The 17,620-nt window shown below is 47.5% G+C and overlaps 1 protein-coding gene across 1 annotated transcript in view; it reads right to left on the reverse strand.

The window, feature by feature from the left end:
* The window catches only part of GFOD2 (Gfo/Idh/MocA-like oxidoreductase domain containing 2), a 52,828-nt gene extending 43,157 nt beyond the window's left edge, over positions 1-9,671 (reverse strand). The window contains exon 1 of the mRNA XM_062176977.1: positions 9,487-9,671. The gene's annotated coding sequence lies outside the window, so the exon portion shown is untranslated. The remainder of the gene's footprint in view (positions 1-9,486) is intronic.
* Positions 9,672-17,620: the final 7,949 nt, after the last annotated feature.

Below are 17,620 nucleotides of genomic sequence, written 5' to 3' on the forward strand. Positions count from 1 at the left end.
CATGGCACAGCGGGGTAAACCACCATTAGGGACACCCACATCCCGTATCACAGTGCCAGTTTTAGTCTCAGCTACCCCATTTCCAATCTAGCTTCCTGCTAATGCATACTCTGGGAAGGCAGCAGGTGATGGCTCAAGTGCCTGGGTCCCTGCTACCCATGTGGGAGACCCTGCTGGAGTTCTGAGCTCCTGGCTTGAGCCTAGCCCAGCCACACCTGTTGTAGGCATTTGGGGAGTAAACCAGCAGATGGAAGCTCCAACTCTCTGTCTCTCTGTTGTTCGGCCTTTTACATAGCTGAAGATTTAAAAAAAAAAAAAATTTCTCTAACAGTCTTAGTATAAGGATTTAAGCACTAAAGGAGAAAAAAAAAATAATAATTGAAACTATCATTACCAAGAGCAAGCCCAGGGATAGGGAATCAAAGTGGCCATTTACACACAATGATTTAGGCCAGGGCTGTGGTGCAGCGGGTTAATGCTCTGGCCTGAAGCCTGGCATCCCCTATGGGTGCTAGTTTGAGACCGGGCTGCTCCACTTCCGATCCAGCTCTCTGCTATAGCCTGAGAAAGCAGAAGATGGCCTAACCCCTTGGGAGCCTCTGCACCTGCGTGGGAGACCCGGAAGAAGCTCCTGGTTCTTGGCTTCAGATCGGCGCAGCTCCAGCCGTTGCGGCCAATTGGGGAGTGAACTAGCGGATGGAAGACCTCTCTCTCTACCTCTCCTCTCTTTGGTAACTCTTTCAAATAAATAAACAAATCTTTTAAAAATAAATAAATAAATACAATGATTTAGAGGTGGCATCTAATATAGCAGTTGTCAGTAAGGACAGCTGCATTCCACACTGGAGTTCAATTGCTGGCTTCAGCTTCTGAGTCCAGCTCCCTGCTAATTCAGGCCCTGGGAGGCAGGACAATGGCTTAAATAGCTGGGTTCCTGCAACCCATGTGTGGGCCTGGATTGTGTTCCCAGCTCCCAGCGTGCAGGCGTTTGGGAAGTGAACCAGAGAATTGTGAGTTTTTTTCTCTCTCTCAAGCAGATAAATTTCTTTAAAATTAAAGATAATGATTTATTTTGAAAACAGCATCAGATAAGGAAGACTATGTTAAATCATTTCCCCCACTGCTCTAAAATAGGGTACCTGGCTCATAAGAATGGCCAAAAAGTAACCAGAAGTATGACTGATCTACCACCTTCCTCCCTGCAATCAGAAAATGCCAGGGGCCAGCGCTGTGGCATAGCAGGTAAAGCCCTGGTCTGAAGCGCCGGCATCCTATACAGGCGCTGGTTTGTATCCTGGCTGCTCCTCTTCCGACCCAGCTCTCTGCTATGGCATGGGAAAGCAGTAGAGGATGGTCCACGTCCTTGGACCCCTGCACCCACATGTGAGACCCGGAAAAAGCTCCTGGCTCCGGACTGGCTCAGCTCTGGCCGTTGCGGCCAATTGGGGAGTGAACCAGTGGATGAAAGATACCTCTCTCTCTCTCTGCCTCTCCTCCTCTATGTAACTCTTTCAAATAAATAAATAAATCTTTTAAAAAAAATACCACCTCACACGCTCCCAAGAGCATCTCAGAGATGAAAATCACATCCTAGCAGGAGCCACCATAGGTTTGCAGAAACCAGTAACACGTGGGACATTCTATAACATGCTTTGTATGTATATATTTTCAAAAATTTCTATATACTTTAAGATGCTGTCCATCAACCAGCACCAAAGGACTCTAAGGGTCAGAACTACCTGTTGGGAGACAGGCATTGACTTAGCAGTTAAGCCACTTCAGAATACTTGGTTTTAATCTGCCTCCTCCATTTCTGATCCCGCTTTCTGCTATTGTGCATCCTGGAAGGTAGCAGGTGATACCTCAAGTACCTGGAAGATCTGGATTGAGTTCTGGGCTCCTGGCTTTGGCTTGGCCTCGCCCTGTATGTCCAGGGCATTTGAGGAGTGAACCACTGTATGGAAGATCTAGCCTTGTCTCTGTCTGCCTTTCAAATAAAATGAAAATAAAAGTTAAAAAAAAAAATACTGTCAAAAAGTACCAAAGAAAGTACAGTCTTACCAACATAAACTCTCTAAGTCACTTTAATTATACACATTTAAATTAAGTATATAGGTAACTTCATTACTGTCTGGTTCTCTAATACCTGAGATAGAAAAACACCACTGCTATACAGTCCATGCCATGGTTTTCCTGCTGACAAACCAATTTTAATAGATTAAGAAAGGTTGGGAGGCTGGCGCCATGGCTTAATAGACTAATCCTCTGCCTTGTGGTGCTGACACACCGGGTTCTAGTCCCGGTCGCCCCTCTTCCAGGCCAGCTCTCTGCTATGGCCCGGGAAGGCAGGGGAGGATGGCCCAGGTCCTTGGGCCCTGCACCCACATGGGAGACCAGGAGAAGCACCTGGCTCCTGGCTTCGGATCAGCGAGATGCACTGGCCGCAGCAGCCATTGGAGGGTGAACAACGGCAAAAAGGAAGACCTTTCTCTCTGTCTCTCTCTATCCACTCTGCCAGTCAAAAAAAAAAAAAAAAAAAGGTTGGGGCCGGCGCTGTGGCATAGGGGCTAAAGCTGCTGTCTGTAGCGCCGGCATTCGATAGGGGCACCAGTTTGAGTCCTGGCTGCTCCACTTCTGATACAGCTCTCTGTTATGGCCTGGGAAAGCAGTCGAAGATGGCCAAGTCCTTGGGCCCCTGCACCTGCATGGGGGACCTGGAAGAAGCACCTGGCTTCGGATCAGCACAGCTCCGGCTGTTGCAGCCATTTGGGGAGTAAACCAGCAGATGGAAGACTTCTCTTTCTCTGCAACTCTGCCTTTCAAAAAAAATAAATCTTAAAAAAAAAAAAAAAAAAAAAAGGCTGACAGTCCTCCAAGAGAAGATGAGTTCAATATCCTCATTTATACCAGCAGGAAACTTTGAGAAGAGTTTGTTTATGTAAATACATACTCATTATAGAAAATTAGTATGTTTTATTATTTTTTTGTTTTGCTTTTACATTTGTTTGATGTCTATGATAAAAGTTTATGCACAATTTGTAACCTGAGTTTTTTTCGAAAGGGAGATATATAGAGATAGAGAGCGAGCTTCCAGCCACTGGTTTACTTCTTAGATGGCTATAACGGTCAGGGCTGGGTCAGGCTGAAGCCAACAGCCAGGAGCTTCATCCAGGTCTCCCATGTGGGTGGTAGAGACCTAAACACCTGGGTCATCTGCTGCTGCTTTTCCCAGGACATTAGTAGAGAGCTGAATCAGAAGTGAACCGGCGACCACATGGGATGCCGGCATCCCAGGCAACAGCTTTACCAGTTATTCCACAACACTGGCCCCTCACTTAACACTTTTAACATCAGCATTTTTCAGTTATCATAACTTTTAAGGATTATATGCTATGTTAACAACTATATGAACCAGTTTTTCTTTTTCTTTTCCTTAAAGTAAAGCAGAGAAACAAAGAAAGAGAGAGATCTTCCATCTGCAGGTTCACTCCCTAAATGCAAACAATAGCCTCAGCTGAGCCAAAGGAAGCAGCTGGAAGCTCAGTGCAGGTCTCCTACATGGGTGACAGGGAACCATGTACTTGAGCCATCATTTGCTGCCTCCTAGGGTTCACATTAGCAGGAACCTGGAATCAGAAGCAGAGTAGGGACTCAAACCCAAACACTAAATATGAAATCTGGGTGTCCCAAGTACTGTCTTAAGCACTGTGCCAAATACACATCCCTCTTTTCCTTTTTTTTTTTTTTTTTTTTTTTTTTTTTTGACAGGCAGAGTGGATAGTGAGAGAGAAAGAGACAGAGAGAAAGGTCTTCCTTTTTGCCATTGGTTCACCCTCCAATGGCCGCTGCGGCTGGTGCATCTCGCTGATCCGAAGCCAGGAGCCAGGTGCTTCTCCTGGTCTCCCATGCGGGTACAGGGCCCAAGCACTTGGGCCATCCTCCACTGCCTTCCTGGGCCATAGCAGAGAGCTGGCCTGGAAGAGGGGCAACCGGGATAGAATCCGGCGCCCCGACCGGGACTAGAACCCAGTGTGCCGGCGCCGCAAGGCGGAGGATTAGCCTGTGCAGCCACAGCGCCGGCCTTTTCCTCTTTTAAAAATTGATATATATTATTGATTTGTGAGGCAGACATACATAGAGTTCCCATCCACTGGTTCACTCCCCAAATGCCCCCAACAGGTGGGAATGAGCCAGGTTGAAGTGGGAACTCAATCTGGATATCGCCATGGGTGGTGAGGACCAAGTACCTGAGCTATCACCTGCTGCCTCCCAGGATGCAAATCAACAGGAAGGCAAAAGCAGCAGAGGAGCTAGGGCTTTAAGCCCAAGCACTCTTTTTTTTAAAAAGATTTATTTATTTTTTACTTGAGTCAGATTTACACATAGAGAGGTCTTCCATCCGATGGTTCATTCCCCAATTGGCCACAATGGCCGCAACTGCGCCGATCCGAAGCCAGGAGCTTCCTCATGGTCTTCCACGTGGGTGCAGGGGCCCAAGGACTTGGGTCATCTTCTACTGCTATCTAAACCCAAGCACTCTAATATGGGATGTGAGCATATCAAGCAGTATCTTAACTACTCTGCCAAAAATCTATCCCCAGCTTTTCATTTTTCTAATGCTACACACTTATGTCATTTTCATTGTTTTCTGTTATAAATTATATAGGCCAAGAAATTATGGCCAAAGGCCTGGCCATTGTGGCATACTTGGTAAAGCCATCACCCACAATGCCAGCATCCCACATGGGAGCTGGTTTATGTCCTAGCTGTTCCATTTCCAATACAGCTCCCTGCTAATGGCCAGGGAAAAGCAGCAAAAGATGGCCCAAGGGCTTGGGTCCCTGCCACCCACATGGGAAGACCAGGAAGAAGCTCCTGGTGTTGACCTAGCTCAGTCCTGGCTGCTGGAGCCATTTGGGGAGTGAACCAGTAGGCAGAAGATCGATCTCTCTCTCTCTCTCTCTTTTCTTTCAAATAAATAAATAAAATCTTAAAAATATATATATGGTCCAGAAAACTACATAATTTGCACAAGGTAATCATTCTAAGCAAACTATATGCAAGTAAATAGAAGATTTTGAGGTTATAAAGTAATTTGGTAAATATCAAGTCAAAGCAGTTAGGGATCTGTTTTACAGGTATCTATACTTACAAGAAATTGACAGCTCACTTTCAGAATAGCACATCGGTCTCAGGCCAGAAAATAAGACTGCACTCAGTACTCAGTTCCCATTCTTCACAACCTTCACTCTTAATTCTTCATTACACAGAACAGAAACCCTCAGAGAAGTAGCTCTTGGGAATGGCTTTGACAGGTGGTGGGTCAAGGGACCTATTCTCCCAGAAATTCCCAAGGCTAGCCTGATCCCAAACAAGAGGCACTTTATCACTGGCTACCCTGAGAACAAACAGTACGCAGAAGAGACATTGTCACAACCTTTTTTTTTTTTTAAGATTTATTTATTTATTTGAAAGTCAGAGTTACACGGAAAGGGGGGGGGGGGGGCAGAAGTCTTCCATCCACTGTTCACTCCCCAATTGGCTGCAACGGCCAGAGATGCACCAATCTGAAGCCAGGAGCTTCTTCCAGGTCTCCCACGTGGGTACAGGGGCCCCAAGGGGTTGGGCCATCTTCTACTGCTTTCCCAGGGCATATCAGAGAGCTGGATAAGTACAGCAGCCAGGACTCGAACTGGCACCCATATGGGATGCCAGCACTGCAGGAAGCATCTTCACCGCTATGCCACAGCGCCAGCCCCAGAGCAAGAATCTTTATCTCTTCCTTCTTAATGCTTAATTCCTATTTTCTAAGTGTCTAGTCTCATCATCATGAGACAGAAATTTTTCATTTCCTTTGTCTTTGAGAGATGATACTTCAGTGACCTCATTACTGACCTAATGTCTGATTCACAAGTGGGCTGTCAGAGTGTAGGGAACATCTTATTGTTTGCATGTCTTTCTCAGTATTTCTCTTGTTTTTAAAGATTTATTTATTTGAAAGGCAGAGTTATAGAGAGGCAGAGAGAGAGAGAGAGAGAGATCTTCCATCTGCTGGTCACTTCCCAAATGGCTGCAACAGCCCAAGCTGGCCAATCCAAAGCCAGGAGCCAGGACCTTCTTCTGGGTCTCCCACACAGGTGCAGGGGGCCGAAGCACTTGGGCCATTTTCTTCTTTTCCAAGCCATAGCAAAGAGCTGGATTGGAAGTGGAGAAGCCAGGTCTGAAACAGGCATTCATGTGGGATGCCGGCACTGCAGGGGGAAGCTATACCACTATACCAGTGTACCATAGCGTCAGCCTCCTCAGTATCTCTTATTCTAACTACTGTGAGCCCAAGTGTATTTCAAATATCTCTAATTTTTATTTTTTAAAATAACTGACCTCTAGATTTTCAATTAATTTGTACATTTAGACTCCAAGTTTACTTTTAAGTTTACTAAGCTGCTACTTTTGTAGATCAAAAAAATAATGTTCTATTATACATTTTAAATATATATTTATTTATTGGAAAATCAGAGTTACAGATAAAAGAGAGATCCTCCATCTGCTAGTTCATTCCCCAAATGGCCGCCAGCAGCCAGCACTGGGCCAGGCCAAAGCTAGGAGTCAGGAACTTCATCTGTGTCTCTCACACGGGTACAGGTGCCCAAGTACTTGGACTATCCTCTGCTGCCCTCCCAGGCACATTAGTAGGGAGCTGGACTGGAATAAGGGCAGCAAGGACTCAAACAGGTGCCCATATGGGAAGCCGCATCCCAGGCAGCGGCTCAACCCGTTATGCTGTTAACACTGGCCTCTCCATTATGTACTGTATACAAATTCTCACAAATAGCAAAATTTCCCATTGGATTATATTTTCTAGATGTTTTCCACTTCTGACCATAGGTTTGTCTTAGAATCAGATTCCCTACTACAAACACACACGAATGGCTTTTCAGGCATCAGAAAGGCACTTTTGCCTTCTTCTAAGTCAGTGGTCTCTCCGATTCCCTTGTTCTGTAACACTGACCTTTGTATCTCAGCTTCTTACATCAGAAGACAATACATCCCCATTTCATTTCTCCTCTTATGGTAAAACTAGACAATCAGTTCAATGAAAGTAGATCCTGTTAGCATTACTGGTTTATCTGGTAAAGTTTCCTCATGGCTGGTCTGTCAAATACTGTCAATATTTCATTACAGGCAGCTGACCCAGAAAATGGAGTGGCTGTTAAGTAATTATTTGTCAATGGTGTCATGTCACAGCAACTACGAAAGACTTTGAGAGCTCTAAGTCCACCCTTCTCCACCTCTGAAAACAAGTATCTTTCTGTCAGAGCTCAGAAAACGCACACAAATCCATGGGACTCTGTAGTCCTATTCAAGCAGTGCCTTTTCCGACAGCTCACTCAAGGATGTACCTGTGCTTAAATTCAAGGCACCTTCCCACACCTCATCCAGTTCTGCAGATGGCAATGGCTTCCCTTCCCACCCTACCTCAATTTTGGCCCACTTGTCTTAGTGTCACCTGGGTCGATATGAAAGTAATGAGAATTTTTACACAGAATATGACAATTTTCATGAAGCCGTTCTGACAATTTAGTTAACAGTACTGACTTCCCCCATAGATTAGATTCACTTCTGATAATGTTCCACTATGTATTCTGTCTCTTGAGTAACTCCACAGATGCAAGGAAAGTCAATAAAATGCAAAGCCATATCTACTAGTTATGGTCTGGCAGTGATTCATGACCTTTGACAAAGCTTTCTTCCTTAAACTGATATGACTTAATAATATGATCACACTTTCAATGTTCTCTATCACTATGTAGCAGGAGGAAAAAAAAACTCTGCTGGGGATGGTGCTGCAGCATAGTGGGTGAAGCCATCACCTGCAGAGCCGGCATCCCATATGGGCGCTGGTTGGAGTCCCCACTGCTCCACTTCGATCCAGCTCCCTACTGCTGTGCCTAGGAAGGCAGTAGAGGATGGCCCAAGTACTTGCGCCCCTGCACCCATGTGGGAAACCTGGAAGAAGCTCTGGCTCCTGGCTTTGGATTGGCCCAGCTCTGGCCATCTGTAGCCATTTGGGGAGTGAACCAGCGGATGGAAGATCTCTCTCCTGTCTCTCCCTCTCTTTTTCTCTGTAACTCTGCCTTTCAAATAAACAAACAAACAAACAAAAAACTCTGATGCAAAGTTGAATATACCCAGAAAATTAGTTTCATCATGCCAGCAAACAAACTGACTTGCAAATCATAATACTGCTATAGAAATCAAAGTAAATCTGAATTTTCCTAGCAAATAAAAATAGTAATAGATTCGACCCAGAAGAATCACTCCACAGAAACAGTGAGACAACCAGGTGGGATGAGAATGCCTCTCACAACAGAATCTTTGTCTAATTCTGCTGAGGATTTTCACCTGAGTCCAGATTCTCCCAGCCTAAAAGCAGCTGTTTTCATGTCTTTAAAAAGAATGATGTGAAAACTCTTTTGTTCTCTGGTGTAGCTTTTCAGAAGGAAATGAATTTCCTTATCAAGAATGAACCTAGCTTTCCTGCCTCAAAGACAACCACCTCCTCCAATTCACAAGGCTTTAAGCATCTTCCTCTTCTGGTATAAACGCTGAAGGGCTGCCCAGAGGACTCCGTGCCCTCACAGATCACAAAGGTGATGCCTGGCCCTGGTTGTGGCCAAAGGGCACCACTTCATTTCCTCGCGTGTCCTGCTCTCAGCATGACACTTTGGGAACAATGACTATAAACACAAAGGTTTGGAACCTTCCTTGGTGTCTACCCAATGCAATTGCAAACTTCTGTATTCCTGCCCTGTGCTTCAGATCCCGATGCAGTCCGGAAGGCAAACTTCACACACCCAATCACGACCCCTCACCCCCTCCCTCCTCACTCCCCTGTGATCAGGCCTGGATGGGAACACCTTTCCTCACCTTTTGTCTTTTCAAGTCCTGCTGCTGCCTCCCAGAGCCTCAGAGGCAGGCCAGGACCCCGAGACATGCCCAGAGGCACTCAGGGGCTGGCAAAGGCAACCCCACCCCTCTGGTTGGGGGGGGGGGGGTCCCTTCTCCCGCCTGTCACCTGAACGTCAGTTTCTGAAACGGAAATTTCACCCCCTCAAAGTCGCGTTTCATTCCGAGGGAGGCTGGAGCCCTTTGTCTGAGGCTTCCACACCTCAGACACCTTCATCCACAGAGCGTCCGGGCTCACACAGGTGGGCGGTCTGCTCGGCACCGGGCGGGGAACCTCAGTTTCCCTATTTGTAAAGGGATGGGTCCTTACAGGATCCGAAATTCTCCAATTCTGCGAGCAAACGGACCGGTCTTATGTCTGGGCTGGGGAGGGCGGCCCCCGTACGCACCGCGGGTGCCGGCGGTCAGAAGAGCCCCCTCCAGCCCCAGCTCTGTCTGTCCACGCCTCCGACCTAGGCCCGCTCACGGCCGCGCCATGCCCTCCTTCACCCTCAGCCGCCGCCGCGGGCCGCCTCTCACCTGGCACGCTGGCATCGCCCACCCCGCGCCGCACAGGAGACCATGGGTCCGCACGGGTCTCGGGGGCCACCGGTCTGCCTTGAGGGAGGCTGGGGGGATGTGCGGGGACCGAGGTCCAGCTCGCCGCCACCGGGAACACGCTGCCTCGTTTCTAAGGAACCGGGGGTTCTGGAAAGGGAGGGGCGGGACGGCAGAAGGACTGCGCATGCTCGGTGCCGGGAGTGGGCCTCCCGGCGGGAGGGGACCGGGACCGAGAGCTGCGCATGCTCGCTGGTTGGGGGGCGGAGCTGAAGTAGCCTGGTAGAGAGACACTGGTCCTTCGTTTCCGGCGGCCCTGGCTGGTGGCGCTGTGGTCGCCTAGCTGTATCTGTGCTCGCCCTGCCGGGTCCGCCAGCTGGCGTCAGCAGAAGCACTTGGGCATTGTGGTCGGCCTGGATTGTCCTGTAATGTTGAACAATGACCTTTCTTTGTAGAAGGCCAGTTTTCAGGGCCGGTGTTGTGGCGCAGCCGGTTAAGCCCGGCATCCTGGTAGAGTCCCAGCTACTCCACTGGAAATCCAGCTCCCTGCTGATGCTCCTGGAGGGATGGCCCAGTGTTTGGGCCCCTGCCAGGCAGCTGGGAGACCTGGAGGGAGTTCCAGGCTCCTGGCTTGGGGCCGTTTGGGGGGGTGAATCAGCGAGTGGAAGCTCTAACTCTGCCTTTCAAAAAAAAAAAAAAAAGCAAGTTTTTGAACTCCTCAGACTTCTGGGTTGCTAATTCTTTTTTTTTTTTTTTTTTTTTTTTGACAGGCAGAGTGGACAGTGAGAGAGAGAGAGAGAAAGGTCTTCCTTTTCTGTTGGCTCACCCCCCAGTGGCTGCATCGGCCCGCGCACTGCGCTGCCGAAGGCAGGAGCCAGGTGCTTCTCCTGGTCTCCCATGGGGTGCAGGGCCCAAGGACCTGGGCCATCCTCCACTGCACTCCCGGGCCACACTGGAAGAAGAACAACCGGGACAGAACCGGGGTGCCAGCGCCGCAGGTGAGGATTAGTCTAGTGAGCCGCGGCGCCAGCCTGGGTTGCTAATTCTTGATTGGCCTTTCTGTTTTCTCAGGGCACCAGTGTGGGTTCCTCAATGGATGCTCTTGGGTTGCTCCTTAACTGTCAGCGCTCTTCAAGACTGTGACTTCAGCTCCCTTGATCGCCCCTGGAGCCCATGTTTCACTTCCCTTGGATTCGATAGAGTTTGCTAGTGTAGGCCTTGCTGCAATACTGGCCATGTAGGAAATGTGATTGGGGGTCATTTCTATAGAAGCCCCTGCCTGTCTGAGGCTCCTCGTGTCTACCCCCACTCAGCTGGCATGGGAGGGCCTCCTGCAGAACACGCAGGCTGACCTGAAGCAGTTACTGCTGCCTCCTCTGTGAGCATGGGAGGCCCCCAGAATGATGAGAACTTATAGCCTCCAACGCCGCCAGCTCCACACACCTCTTCTGTTTCATTCCCTTCTCCGAATCCTAAAAAGCCAGCCAGGAGGGAGACGGACTCAAAGTGCCCATGTTGGGTTTGTTCATGTCTTAGTCATTGTTGAAACTTCCATTCTGCAGTAGGGCTTCTCCATAGTGCTACTACTGACCTTTTAGGCCTGATTATTCTTTCTTCAGGTAAGGATGGGAGAGCTGTCTGTACAGTAGGATGTTTAGCAGCTTCCTGGCCTCTACACACCAGATGCCAGTATCACCTGAAATGACTACCAAAAAAGCTCCAGAGATTGCCAAATGTCCCTTGGGGGCAAAAGGACTTCCAGTTGAGCTCTAGTCTAGAGGAAAATGAGTCTATTCCATATTTAATTATGGAACCAGGACTTCTGTGCTGAATCTAATACCCCATTCTTCACACCAGCTTTTCCCTAGGAATTCTGTAAGATGCTACTGTTTGAGGCATTCTGTAGTAATGGGAGTTTGGAAGAGTGGAGTGAAGCAACACGTCTTCAAACAGGATTTTTAGAGCTTCTAATTAGCTGGTGATACTTTCAACATCCCCGAGACAGCTTTTCTTAACTTACTGGACCACAGCAGAACCCTTTCCCAGGAACATCTCCCTGAGACAAGATCCTACATGCTCTTCCCCAGGAAACCCTCCTGCTCTGGAGGCTCGTACTCACCACCCCTTACCTTCTTCTCCCCTCATTATCCATCCAGTCATCCCAACCAAAGCCTGCATTTGCCTTGTCTCTTGCGTCTCCCCTCTCCCTCAACAATGAGTCACTCATCTTGTGCGAAGATTTAGCTCCTAAATTTTTTTTTTTTTGACAGGCAGAGTGGACAGTGAGAGAGAGAGACAGAGAGAAAGGTCTTCCTTTGCCGTTGGTTCACCCTCCAATGGCCGCCGCAGCCGGCGCACTGCGCTGATCTGAAGGCAGGAGCCAGGTGCTTCTCCTGGTCTCCCATGGGGTGCAGGGCCCAAGCACTTGGGCCATCCTCCACTGCACTCCCTGGCCACAGCAGAGAGCTGGCCTGGAAGAGGGGCAACTGGGACAGGATCGGTGCCCTGACCGGGACTAGAACCCGGTGTGCCGGCGCCGCAAGGCGGAGGATTAGCCTAGTGAGCCGCGGCGCCGGCCGCTCCTAAATATTTCTAAAACCTCTCTTATGTGTGGCCTACTTACAGTGGTGTTCTAGCTGGCTCCATTGCCTCCAATCTGTTTCCATGTGCACCTCTATGTGGACAGCAGCGTGAGCTGTTGTATCCCTCTTCATAAACCCTCGTGCCACAGGGGTAAGGGAGGCAGAATGCCTCATGGGGGATGGACACTCACATCCCTGTGTGCCAAGCAATGCCATATGCATGCTGTAATTGCCTACCTCCACAGGATAGGATCAACCAAATTTAAAAATTATTTTTTAGTTTTAGAGGTAGAAAAAGGGAGATAACTCCTATCTGCTAGCTCCCTCCCCAAATGCTCACAACAACAGGACTGGACCCAGGGTCACAGTCCAAGTCCCCTAAGTGGGTTGCAGGAACCCAATTACTTTGAGCCATCACTGCTTCGCAGGGTGTGCACTGGTGAGAAGCTGGAGTCAGTAGCTAAAGCCAGGAATCAAACCCAGGCAACCCTATGTGTGATGTGGAGAACCTAACCACTAGGCTAAACACCTCCTTTAAGATTTACTTATTGATTTGAAAGGCAGAGCCACAGAGGGGCAGAAGCAGAGAGTGTCTTCCATCCAATGGTTAACTCCCCAGGTTAACTGCAGACGGCAGCTTTAACCGGCTACGCCACAGCGCTGGCCCCTCCTAACCACATCTTAAAAAAAAAAAAAAAATGTTATTTGAAAGGTAGAATGACAGAATTAGAGACCTTCCATCTACTGATTAACTCCCAAAATGCCTAAAACAGTCAGGACTGGGCCAGGCTGAAGTCAGGAGCCCAGAATTCCATCCAGTGGGTGCAGGGGCCCAAGCAGTTAAGCCATTATCTGCTGCCTCCCAGGAGGCATTAGCAGAAAGCTGGGTTGGAAGCAGAGCAGCTGGGACTCAAAACTGACACTCTGATAAAGGGGTGCAGGTATCCCAAGTGGTGGATTAATCCACAGTACCACAACGCCTTGCTCCTGTGCTGTGATTATTTTGTTTACGATTTATTTATTTGAAAGGCAGAGTTAGAAAGGGAAGAGACCCTCCATCAGCTGTTTCACTTCCAGCAATGGCCAAGGCTAGGCCAGGCCAAAGCCAGGAGCTAAGAGCTTCATCTGTGCCTGCTGCCCTCTCAGGTACATTAACAGGGATCTTAAGTGGAGCAGCTGGAACTCAAACAGGTGCCCATATGGATGCCAATGTCACAGGCTGCAGTTTAACCTGCTGTCACAATGCTAGCCTCCTGTGCTGAGATTTTTTTTTTTTAATTAATTAGTTTATTTGAAAAGCAATTATAGAGAAGCAGAGGCAGAGAGAGAAGTCTTGCATCTGCTGGTTCACTCCCCAAATGGCCACAACGGCTGGAGCTGCGCCGATTCGAAGCCAAGAGCCAGGAGCTTCTTCTGGGTCTCCTACACAGGTTCAGGGGTCCAAGGACTTGGGCCACCTTCCAATGCTTTCCCAGGCCATTGCAGAGAGCTGGATCAGAAGTGGAGCAGCTGGGACTCAAACCAGCGCCCATATGGGATGTTGGCACTGCAGGTGGTGGCCCCGTGTGCTGAGAACTTAAGCACAAGCTCTCTCCCTCCTGACAGGTAGAAATCGAACCTCAAAACTCCTTAAAGATATCCCTAAGAAATTCTTTGACTGTAGTATTGGGGTGAGCACTTTTGGAATGCAGTCAGCTTTCAGTATCTGCTGGTCCTACATTTGCAGGTTCAACCAGTCAATCACAGATCACAAATATTTAGGAGAAAAAATTGCAACTGTACTGAAAAAATCTGCAGTCTTATCATTATGTGCATAGTCACACTATATTAGATATTCTAAGTAATTCAGAGATGAATTAAAGTATACAGGAGGGTTCTTCTCTCTAGCCTCCTGCTCTGGTCTCTTGGCTCTCTCTTGGCTATTCTCCTCTCTGTTTCTCTCTCATACTCTCTCTCTTTTTCCTTCACCACCCCTTCACTCCGGTCTGTAGGGTGTTCCCCAATAAGCCCTTTCCCTTACTCCGGTGTCCGATGTGTTTTGCAATGGCTAACATTAAGATATAACATTGGTGCAGTGACTCGAATAAACTTATATTGGTAATCCAGCATCCTCCAGTGCTCTGGGGTCCTGGATTTTTGCCGGTCGCGAAGCACACCTCTGGAACTCTTTCCAAGCCACCGAACGCTCTGCGATCTCCATCCACACATCGGCCTTCCAAATTCGGAGGTAAGACGGGGAACGGAAATTCCTCACGGCGACTTCTATTTGAGTGGTGGTCTACTGTCGTATGAAGGTCGCAGCACTGGACTCTAGCCACCACTCCTACTTCTACTTAAGGCCTTTAGCCTCTACGGACACTGTGTCCAGGCAACAGTGGGTGCGAGTGACAACTCCATCTCTGTTCGCCTCTTTCCAGGCGAGGCCCTGGGTTCCAGCGGGCGCTTGGGTGACGACCCCGCCTTCTGCTCCCATATTCTCTCACTAGTCAGACAGCCAGGATGCTAGGACGCTTGCAATCCACGGATCTGACTCTAGAGGTCGCAATGGAAACTTCTCTAACCGTGGTCCCTTTTAAATTGGCCCCAGCCCTCAAAAGCGGCCCCTCCATGGTGGCGCATTTGTCTGAGGGATCGGAAGTTGGAGTAGTTTGACCCTGATAACATCTTTATCACTTCCGTGAGCGTTCGGGAAAATGGAAGGAGATTCCATACATTCAAGCCTTTTCCTATCTTCAAACTAAACCTTCCCTGTGTACTTCTAGCTCTCCCGCTCAAGTCCTTCTGGTCTCCAAGATTCGCACTAGGGGTCAGAGGCCTGAGCAAAAAATCCTTTCTTCTGCCCCATCCTGTTCCTGCCACTACCACAGCCTCCTTTTATCCTGCAGATGACTTCCTCCCTAGCTGCTACCCCCACTCTCACTGTATCGCCCCCTCCCACCTAGGAATTCTTTATCTCAGAACCAGTGGGGTCCCAAAGTCTACTATCTCTGTCTTAAAGGTTTGGGAATGGCGGTCTCCAACTGGTCTTTTGTCCCTCTCTTGTCCCAGTCTTACCATAAGAATAGCAAGGGAATGGTAGTCCCATCCTTCTGGGCTCCCTGCTTATTGAGAAACAAATTAGGTATCCCACCCCTCTGAAGGCTCTTTGTTTTATCATGAGCAAGCCAGACAGGAGAATCAGGTTTCCTGCATGGACCTGGCCCACTGTAACTAATTTTTCTTTGAATCTAGGAAGATCCCTACCTTTAAAAATATTGCTTTGTAACTTGCTGAACTTATTTTACAATTTATTTTAACAGGTTTCTGGGTAATCAATACTCAATAAAACAACAATGGGTAATTAGTACTTGTTTTAGATGAATACAATTTTAATTTCAATTAAATTCAGATAAAAATATATCAGCATCCTAAGTAATTTAGGTGTGACTGCTAATTTAAATTGGGTAAAGGGGAATGAAATAAATGTGTCTAAATGTAAACTTTTGTATACTCAACATGTTCTATAAAAACTATTTGGGTTAGTTTATAAACTGTCTATGAAAATAGTTACACTGTTTAAAGTAATTCAGGCTGAAATTTGATGCGTTATCTTAATTTGGAGGTTTTTAACAGTTTATTTCAAATGTAAATCAAGGACATTGGCAGATGGAAAACATCACAAGTATACTAATCTATTCCTCTTTACTGTAAAATTAAAATCTGATTCTCTGTTAAAGTAATTAATTAAAGTAATCTATTATATTCTCTTGATGTCTCTTAAATTCTAATTGGCTTTTTTTTTTTTTTTTTTTTTCTGACAGGCAGAGTGGACAGTGAGAGAGACAGAGACAAAGGTCTTCCTTTGCCGTTGGTTCACCCTCCAATGGCTGCTGCAGCCGGCGTGCTGCAGCCGGCGCACTGCGCTGATCCGAAGCCCAAGAGCCAGGTGCTTCTCCTGGTCTCCCATGGGGTGCAGGGCCCAAGCACTTGGGCCATCCTCCACTGCACTCCTGGGCCATAACAGAGAGCTGGCCTGGAAGAGGGGCAACCAGGGCAGAGTCCGGCGCCCTGACCTGGAATAGAACCCAGTGTGCCGGCGCCGCAAGGCGGAGGATTAGCCTGTTGAGCCGCAGTGCCGGCCTTCTTGACATTCTTGACAGGCATTCAAAAAATCAAAAATCAGTTTCAAATAATTTGGACTCTGAAATTTCTAGTAAATTCTGGAGTTTGGTTTTTCCAGTTCGGGCCCAACTGAAAAAAACCGAAGGACCTATGTCTCTCATCTTGTAGAGACACCAACTAAACAGGCTATTTGGACTATATTAGAAGTACTGTCAAGATGTGAAGTGGTGCTAAATTTTAAGTTTCTATAATATAAAATGGCATTGATACAAATGTCTGAGAATTAAAAAGTCTAATGATCTTGTGTTACTAGACATGATGGTTATCTTAATAAGAAAGACCCAGAGGCCTAAAAAGTTACATGCTTTGTAAAATCCTACAGGTGCTTTCAAAAATACTGTGTGCAGTAAGCAAATGCCTCTTGTTTGATTTTTAGTTCTTATAAAGGGGTAGCTAACATTTTTCTGTAATAGCACAGCCAAAATAAGAGCTTAAATGATAATTTCTTAGCTAGATTTACTTCACCATCAGCGAGGTAAACAGGAAAAGACCTTCCTTTCAGAACAAAGGGAAAGAAAGTTTTAAAGTGAGAATATAGTTTTCCTCATGGGCATTGTCTGCCTCAATATAAACTACTACAGAACATGCCTGTGACTACAGACTTCTAGTTTAGGCCACTGAAGATTAGAGATGGCACTTGAGCACCACTTGACTTGCATCCTCTGGTCTGCTTTAACAAAAACCAGGAGGAAAAGAAAGCTAGGCATCAGAAATGTAGAGATAGATGGCAGGCCTATTAAAGGCTGATCTGTACAGTGATCTGCCCTCAAGGAGACCCAACAGGCCAGTCCACTGTAGTGGCTTTCAATGTGGCAAGCCTGGGCTTCAGCAGAAATCAGCTTGTGAAGAGCCCTGACAGCTCTGCCAGCCAAGAGTTGGATCACTGGAAATGGACCTGCCCTGGAGTTGAAGGACTTCAGGTCAGAGCCACAGATCTTATTGGCTCTAAGCTGAAAAGCCCTTCACTCAACCCAGCTTCCAAGGTGACCACTGCTGCTGAGGAGATGGCCAAATAGGGTCAGTAACATTGCAGGCAGAACTGTATATTTCCTGTTGGAGTTGCCACCTGCCTTTACTTGGCCAGCTCTCCTCCCAGACCAGCTAGGTAATGGAAGTCAACAGGGTGTCTTCCCCAAGGAGGTTTACACCTCCCTTAGGATGTAGGCTATATGAAGAGATAGATGAGTCTGGGCCTCATAATTTACAATGCTTTAAAGCCCACCAGATTATTATCAAGCCCCTTCTGTCAGGTTCTATTTGCCTCTCAATCAGAAAACTTATTTGTAGCTTAGCACCTTTCTTAGGTTCTCTAATAACAACTCTGTCCTCTGTATCTAGCCCACTTGGGCCTCATTCCTTTGTAATCATAACCT

The sequence above is a fragment of the Lepus europaeus genome, chromosome 19 (assembly GCF_033115175.1).
Source record: "Lepus europaeus isolate LE1 chromosome 19, mLepTim1.pri, whole genome shotgun sequence".
Lineage (NCBI taxonomy): Eukaryota > Metazoa > Chordata > Mammalia > Lagomorpha > Leporidae > Lepus > Lepus europaeus.